Raw genomic sequence first — 8,854 nt, 5'->3', positions numbered from 1 at the left:
GATATGAGAAATATGCCTTTTTGAAATGTCTTTCACCTATAATACAATGCATTTTCAAAGCATCACAGCAAAGTTACCTAACACAGCCGCTCTATATATTGTCTTGCCCTGAGTGACACAAAATTGTTATTAAAAGATGGATTTCAAAGGCAGATGCAAATCAAAAGCTCGCAAAAACACAAATGAAACTGCTGCCGCGAAATGTAATCTTATCAGATAAACTGAGTGTCGGTTTGGGTCACGCATCACAAAGTTTTTCAGTAGATGTAATCAGTTTGTAACTCTTGAGATTATTGTCACACCACACACACACACACACAATTCCTTTTCTTAAAAATACAACATCTAGTTTTAGTTTAGTCAGAAGCAGTGGGCATCTGTATGCAAGGCGGGATGTCCCTTTTTGATTTCATTGTTATGATAGAGTGGAAAATATTAGAATTTGAATCAAATTAAACTGATCTAGACTGAAACAGGAAAGGAATGCCATAAATGAGCATAAACTCCAATCAGCATTCATTTCACCCTTCAGGTTTATTTATTTTCTCTTCAATAAAAGATAGCAGGCACAACTTGCAAGACACAGCAAGTCCATGGTGTAGCTGAGATGCAACAGATAATCATTCAAACACTTATATCTATGGAGCATTTCTAATCAAATCCACCAGATAACAGTATTGTTAGGGAACAACAACATGCAAATTCCACACAAAAGAGGTCAGAGATAAGTACCAAACCTGCCCCGAGGCAGTTAAACATTGAGTCACACTGCCACTATCCCATTAAATGTTACCTTTTATCTGCAAACATCCTGCCCTTCTAATTATATGCAGTTTGGAGCTCAAACAAAAACAGCTTAGCGTGCAGTGTTGGCAAACAAAACTCAATCTCAACAATGAATATAATGGAATTTACACATTTCAGACAAGTATGCCAAAAAAACACATCATGAGCTCCGTGAAGACAGATGTCATGGCTGATGCATTGGACTGCCTTAGATCGTACAGGTGTACCTAATAAAGTGGCCACTGAGTGTGCCCCCTGTTTTGTAGCTCATTGCAGCTTTCAGCCTCTTTAACCACATTGTTTTTGTTTCTGGGCAGACAAAACCAAACTTTGGTTGAACAGGAGCTCAGACAAGTTAATCTCATGCTATCTCTGCAGTGCAGAATGTCAGACAGCCACAGAGAGGCCAAGATTTAGCAAGGAGAGGGAAAAAAAGGCAGTCACCACACATGTAGCCTACGTTTAGCACAAGAACACACACACACACACACACACTCTCTTTTAAAATGTGATACAATTTTGAAGAAGCAAAAAACATAAAGATTGAATCCCATTCCGGCGCATATCAGCAGTGGATCACTGCTAAAGAGGATACAATGATGCATTCAACAAACTCGTCACTCCGTCCAAGTTAGTCAAAGCATGCAGGAAGGTCTGCTGCTCTTATCACAGTACACAACCACTTATGTGTCACTCTTCTAGGAATTAAATTCAAAGAATACACTCGGTCTCGACTACTCAACATGATTCCACATGACTTGTTTAATCCAGTCAACAACTGATCTTCAGCTTTGACGTACCAAAGTGAATAAAAATTCTCTCTCTCTCTCTCTCCCGCACACAAAAGTCCAATAACATGAACGACTGAGGAAGGTGTCCATCATTGCCTTTTTTTCTGTTGGTGCTGTCGAATAAATTGAGTCTGGGACTGGGTCATGCAACTAAAATCAATATCACGTTATTAATATGAATATTAACACACACACACACACACACACACACACACACACACACACACACACACAGTGCACATCTGTATCTTCCTAACTTAAAATAAGATAATCCTTTATTAGTCCCGCAGTGCGGAAATCTACAGGATTACAGCAGCATAGTGGATAGTGCAAACAAGAGACATAGTATCATAGATAAGTAATAAACAGTAAAGGATATTAAGTAAAAAAAGAAAAAAATCCACAATAACTAAAATATAACTGGAACTAAAAATAAAAAAACTTATATCAAATAACTGAAATTATTAAAAATGACCTTGTTTGGACAATAATTTTTTTTTTTTTTCAAACAATGAGACAATGTGGTCATATTCATCATCTGGGAAATTTGTCAAAATCATGAAGGTAGGTATGATCATGTGATTTGGTTTCCTGCTTCATTACCGGTGCTCAGTCTCAACACTGCTCCTTGACCACTTCCTGTTGGTTTTCATGCATTGGTGAATCTGTGTGTTGCCCTTCAATCAAAGATCCCTGGTGATGAACTCACTAGATTCTTACTCACTAGATTCTTACTAGAATGTAGATCTTCTAGCGTCCTTGTCAAACATGAGGAAAACAGGTTCAGCGCCTCATTTCTTGGCAGTCGCGTAGTGAGACACACAATGTGCTGACTTTGCTTTGGTTCCGAGCTCGGGGGCCGGATGCCCAACTGTGTGCAACGGTGTGTGATTCAGCTCTTTCAGGATGGAGTCTACGGCTAGAACATGCAAATGACTTTCCAGCTCTCTTAGCAGGTAAGGGATTTCTCAGACAGGCTTGTCTTTGAAATTATATCTTTCAATGTGGATTTTCATAAGTAGACTCTGGGCAAATCTTCTCTCAGAATGACACTTTAATGATTCGTTCCCCCTCTTCCTTCATCTCCCCCCCCCCCATCAGAACAGGGCTAAAAAGAAAACTCAAGTTTATAAGTATTCATTATATTTGTGTGGATTTGTATTATATTTCCCACCTCTTTGAACCCAAAATAAATACTGATAAAATGATGGGAATTCATTAAGTATTTCACTCCAATTGGCTGCATATAGCATTTAATATAACAAAGCAATATGCTGATGATAAGATGAGCTGGCCCTCTATTCTGCTCGTACATCTCACAGGGACGTATTAAGACACTATATGGACATGTACTGTCACTGCTCCTCCATTGATACGACAAGAGGCCGTCAGTCCCTGGCTACCCTTCAGCTACATTGTGTCAGGTCAATGTGAGCTACAACTGAACAGGATGTCTGGCTGACTGAAGTCTTATATTTAGCAATATTGTGGTCAAATACTGTGTTTACTGAACATAAGGAGTGAATTGCTTTGACTTGGATACTATTGCTGTAAGAATGTTCTTGGGACAACGTGCAGTTCTTAAAACAAATGCTCAGTGGTCTTCCAACAGTGGACCCTCTTAGTCTGTTGACAAGGAATGAGATATTAATACAAACACTTCATAGTAGTATTCCCTTTAGTTGAACAGACACAACATGGCTAACAGCAGGCTACGGCACAAGAAAAACATCTATGAAATCAAAATGCAACAAAATTACTTACTACATACAGTACTGGGTCAAATCGGAATTGCTGAAAATGTATGTTCAGGTAGCCTACAAATGAACCAGGTATGTTCTACATGTTTGAAGAGAATAGCCTCTTCCCAGTCTTACAGCATAAAATATCAACAGCACGCCAAAGCATAAAGCACATTGTGGCATGTCCTGGTACAAGAGACATCATCTATAAGAAATATTCACGTTAATATAATTAATCACTGTGACAAATACGCTGTTTTGTTTTTTTAACTTGGCCCTTTCCAAAGAACCTTACCATAACTCTGTTGCAGGATGTATTTTCTGAACTGGTGGAGATGAAAAGCAGAGCTGTGACAAACCTCATAATAGCCTACTTCATCATTGCATAATTCTCTTTTTTGTTTACCGAATACACAACACGTCCTTTGTGCCAACAACATTTGCTGCCACTGGTCCTGTCTGACCACAGGAGCAAGATATTGGCAGCTGGATTGGACTTGTGTGTGTGTGTGTGTGTGTGTGTGTGTGAGTGTGTTTGTGTGTGTGTGTGTGTGTGTGTGTGTGTGTGTGCCAGAGACAGCCCATCATGCCCAGCCATAATGTGGTCAAATTTGCCTTTCTTTGCTTTGCCACACCTCCTCTGCAGAGCCACAGTACAATGTGTGCGTCTCCTCCACCCATCGGGGCATTCATGCAGTTCCCAAAGTGATGTATGCCAAAGAACCACAAACAAGTCATCAGCTATTTTCCAATTGTGTGCAGGGTGGGGCACATTCTGTAATGCAAGATTGGATTAAATAACAAAGACACTGCCATTTCCTTGTAATCTACACGTTTTTCAATTTATTAATTTTGGGAGTATTTTATTCTTGACAAATTAGTTTCCTCAACAACAACCGGCACTAGTCCAGTTCATCTTTTTTTTTCCTAATTAATTCTTTTAATAATTTTGTTCTTCCCCATATGCTCAGTATTTACTGTAGTTACTTCAATCACTAAAAGGTCACTACTATTATAACAGAATTTAATTATGCCATAACGCAGTGTTGGCTTCGTCTGGGCTGAACCACATTGCTTTGAATTGCAGGCAAAGGATACCAATAAAACGCTAGCAGGAGAGGCAGTAAAATAACAAGCAAGCAGCCTATTTAGTCATCCTAAAACATACTTAAACCCTGCTCTGAAACTTAACACTAGCTGTCCATTTTTAGTGAGGCCATCCTATGAATGAGAAGAAAAGATGTGAGGGAAAGATGCCCGGCTGTCGCAACTCTCCTGCCCTCGATTCTGTGCTCCAGACATAATGATTTATATCACCTTTTTTGATATTCTGTAAAGCCGGTGAGAATAAAATTCTGGCTTTTGTTATTATGTGTTGCACTGAAACTACATAGCTGCATTCCTGTCCTCACTCTGTCCGATCGTTATCCTGGACGCCGACCCGACCCTTCACCACACATGTTAAATGTAATTGGAAAAAAATGACTTCTATAGCAACCTCTGGAATTCAACGACTCTAAACTTTGTTAAGATTTTAGTGCGATATTTGCTGGTGTCAGAGAATCATCAAATGTGTGCAATTTGGTTGAAACATGCCTGACAGACTCTGACTAGAAACGATCAAACTCATTAAATGAACCCAATCCTGAAGACTCTGCACCAGCTTCCAATTAAATATTGCACAGAATGCAAATACACCTTATTATAAAGCACAGCATGGCCTTGCCTGGGCATATATACAGTAACTCTATGCACCCCTCGATCTCCACAAGCCCGCATGTACTCTAAGATCCCATATTATTGATCTAGTTGCCATTTCAAGATTAAGAAAAAATAACTAATGCTTAACTCCTCTGCACGGAGCTCCCTCTTTGTGAAACAGTCTGTCTTCACAGCTCACCATGTGGCCTTTTTCAACAGCCTTCAGACCTTTTCTTTATTGTATTCTCCAACGTCTGTGGCCACAGTCTCCCCACACACACTCTTTTTGACTTTATATTAAGACAACCGAGACATCTATTTGCTATACTTACTCAGAATCTCCAACATCGGAATAAAAACAAGTAGTGTCCATGGCATGCCGACTACTTTTTGATACAAAACAAACGATGCAGAGCTTCACTCTTGATAGATGTGAAATCAGTCATGTGACACTACACCCCGTCAGCGATGACGCAGAATGGTGATGATTCGTGAATGAATTGCTGCTAAATATGAACTACTGCGTGTTTGCTATGTTAGGGGGCAGTGACTGAGTGAGTTCAGAGACAATGCCAGATTCCTGCTGGTTTTCATTGTGGGCACAATTAGAGACCTTTTCACACATGAACGCCCAGTGAACATATAATTAATTGGAAGAACTCTGATCTACAGCACACATCCATGTTGTCACATTTAGAGAAGACCCGGGTTTGCTGTGTTGCTATCGTTTGCAAACATAGTTGAGCTGATTCCGTAAAGAATAATAAGTAAAATCCCATGGCAGGATTATGACGGGGCCATACTGTTCATCTACAACGTTCACTGAGCCATGCTGTGCCTTTGCATCTGCATTCTTTTCCACTTCAAGTGACATTGAAAGTGGTTGAATCTGCAAAATGTGTCTCTTAAATCAGTTCTCTCGGCATGCAGGAATCCCAGTTCGACTGAATAAGCTTCAATTATACATTAACTGGAACACAGTGAGTACCATGAAGGCCGAGTCCCGGGTTCCAGTCTGGCACTGGACCCTTGTTGCTGCACATCATCCCCTCTCTGTGCCTGTCTGTCGCTATCTCTGTCCATGCCACTGAGTGACGTGCATGATGCAGAAATACATCAGTCACTGAAAGAAAAACAACGTGACAGACACGCTAGAAATGTCAGCTGCAACATGATTAAAGCAACTGTGCAAGGGTTTGCTTTGAGGCACAAGTGCATGGTGAGAGACCTCACCCCTCCCTTCTCCCCCCGCAAGCTCATTCCCCCAACATGTGTCACTCATGTCTCATGCCAAACAAAATGGGGCCCACTTTGAGATAATAACTTTGCCTAAAGCTACCGCAGGCACCGAGAGAAGCAGACAGTTGATACATTCAATCCACATTCGAAAGCACTGCTGACATTTACCTGTCATGTGTGCTGCATGTCACAGTAGCAGCCAATAACCGCTGTGGAGTGATCTGAAAGCACTGCGCGCTTCTATGACATTACCGGTTTATAGATATTTGGATGGCAGTGCAGCTGAATTTAGTAAGAGAGCTTGATTTTACACAAATCTTATCCCAGCCAAGTAAACAAAAGCTAATCACACAAAAGCTGTCGGTAAAACAGCTTGCTGGCAGACACACACACAGCTATAGTATGAGGCAAGAACTAAAACTAACTCCAAACAGCAATCCATAACACAGACAAACTGAACACAATCCAAAGTGTGACGTTGATCTTCAATCAATAACCACATCTATGATGCTGGAGACAAAACACACACAACAGCTGCAAAAGCCACACACGCGCGCATGCACAGTGTCCTTAAACAACAGGGGGATAAAAACAGCAAGGTATATGTTCAAAATAATTACTTACTTTTGTCCTCTGAATTCTCCACAGATGATGCCAAAAGGGGGTCTGGAGGATCTAAGTGGGCTTCTGCTGCAGTAGCATCCTCTTCAGTGTCCCATTATATATATATTGTATAATGGGCTGTGCTGCTTTGCGAGCACCTCTCTTGTGCTGATTACTATTATTTTTCTGCGAGCGCTTCTCCACGGTGGCGTTTATCAGAAAATCCAGTCCATTAATATCTCGGATGAACAAACAACTTGCAACTGTTAGTCAAAGCGGGGAAAAGTCTCTTTCGTGCTCTGTCTCCTCGTGCTGGTGCAAAGTTCTGTGCCTGCAGAGAAGCTGTAACTAGTGCTGGGACGTCAACGTTAGCTGTCCATACTAACATCGGCATCCTGCTTCAGGCTAGTAACCTAGACGTGTTTACTTGCTGCTTCCAGTGTCCTTTAATTAAAATATAAAAAATAGTATTATTAAGTTGGTGGCTGCAGTTGGTGCCTCTTTCTGTCACGTAACTAACGTTAATTATCACTTTCTTTATTATCATTAGTTCAAGACACAGCTAACCCAACATTTAGAGAACACCTACCAATTTTTTTAAGTATGCATAACGACACCTAAAACCGTCGAGTTTGTAACGGTACTAGAACATTCCCTGGGATAATGGCCTTTCACCTGTTTCGCCAAACAAAGATGGAAGTGCGAAGTATCACCGAGATATGAGATCCTTGCTCATCTTGTAATTTAAGTAACGTTACCATCACTGCACCACCTGAGCAGACTTTCTTAATTATGAAGTCATTGAAGCAGGTAATGTGTTATTATTCCTAATTGTATTGGGGTTTTATTAATTTCTGATTATTCATATAATACATAATTAAATAATCATGTTTTTCTAGCAGCGTGTGAAATGACAGGTGATAAAACACTTCCAGCTACTCGACAAATGACAGAAATATAATTTTAGATGCTACAAGAAAGTCAGAGACAGGTCAAAAATGCAAAATGACAAAATAAATAGTGTAGATAAACATATGAAAAGAACAAAAACTAGAATAGCATACCCGCTTGATTTACTTGTGGATGAAATAAATATTTTTTCCTACTGTGACATTGACATTTTGTGAGGTCAATGGTACGAGTTATGGTTTGTGTGATTTGCTTCGAGTCCAGATAATTATTGTGCCTGAGCTCCACCAACATCTTTCCATTCTGTGACAAAATGTTAAAAGAATTTAAAATGATTACCTGAAAATATCCCTGGGTTTAAAAGCTGCCCATTGTGAGGAACGACTCTTGCAATAACTTGCCGGCGACGTCGACACATTCCTTTCTCATTCGTACGTTTTCATTGTAACACTGGTCAATGCAACTGTTGTGCAACAGCATTATTAGTCACAGCGAGCGGAAGTTATATGCAATTCGATTTATCATTCATGCAATTATACTTCCCCCCCCCCCAATACCTTTTATCAATGATGCATGGGCCGTTTTAGCAGTCAATTAACCATACTGCTCAAAACAAACAGTGCTTATCTATAATTATATCTGTTATCTGTAGCTCCATTACAGTCCGTTTGTACAAACACATTATGACACACAGCTACACTTTGACGTTAAATTACAAGATACGTTAATTTGCACAGCTTCGTACCCGACCAAACATCATCATCTGTCCACGGCATACCCCTTTATTATTTTTTCATCAAAGTCTATGGACTGTTGCGAGTAATTTACACTGCAATCCCATCAATCTGGTATCCAATGGCGAATTAGCTGTAGCATGCCCTACACCCCCATTATTCCATCAACTACCTGGCAGTGCAGAGGAGAGCGAAAAACAGAGGCGGCGAGAGATTGTGAAAGAAAAACACAAGCAAATGAAAATACTGATGTTTTTTTCTGTAGCAAAGCCCTCATATGAGTTCCTACATGCTTCAGAGGATGGGAGTGCATTTGGATTTTAAATAGGGGGGGGGGGGGGGGGGGGGG

This window comes from Anarrhichthys ocellatus, unplaced genomic scaffold (assembly GCF_004355925.1).
Source record: "Anarrhichthys ocellatus isolate YVR2014 unplaced genomic scaffold, GSC_Weel_1.0 scaffold72, whole genome shotgun sequence".
NCBI classification, from domain to species: domain Eukaryota; kingdom Metazoa; phylum Chordata; class Actinopteri; order Perciformes; family Anarhichadidae; genus Anarrhichthys; species Anarrhichthys ocellatus.
The sequence above is the reverse complement of the archived record's forward strand: the minus strand, read 5'-3'. Positions refer to the sequence as shown.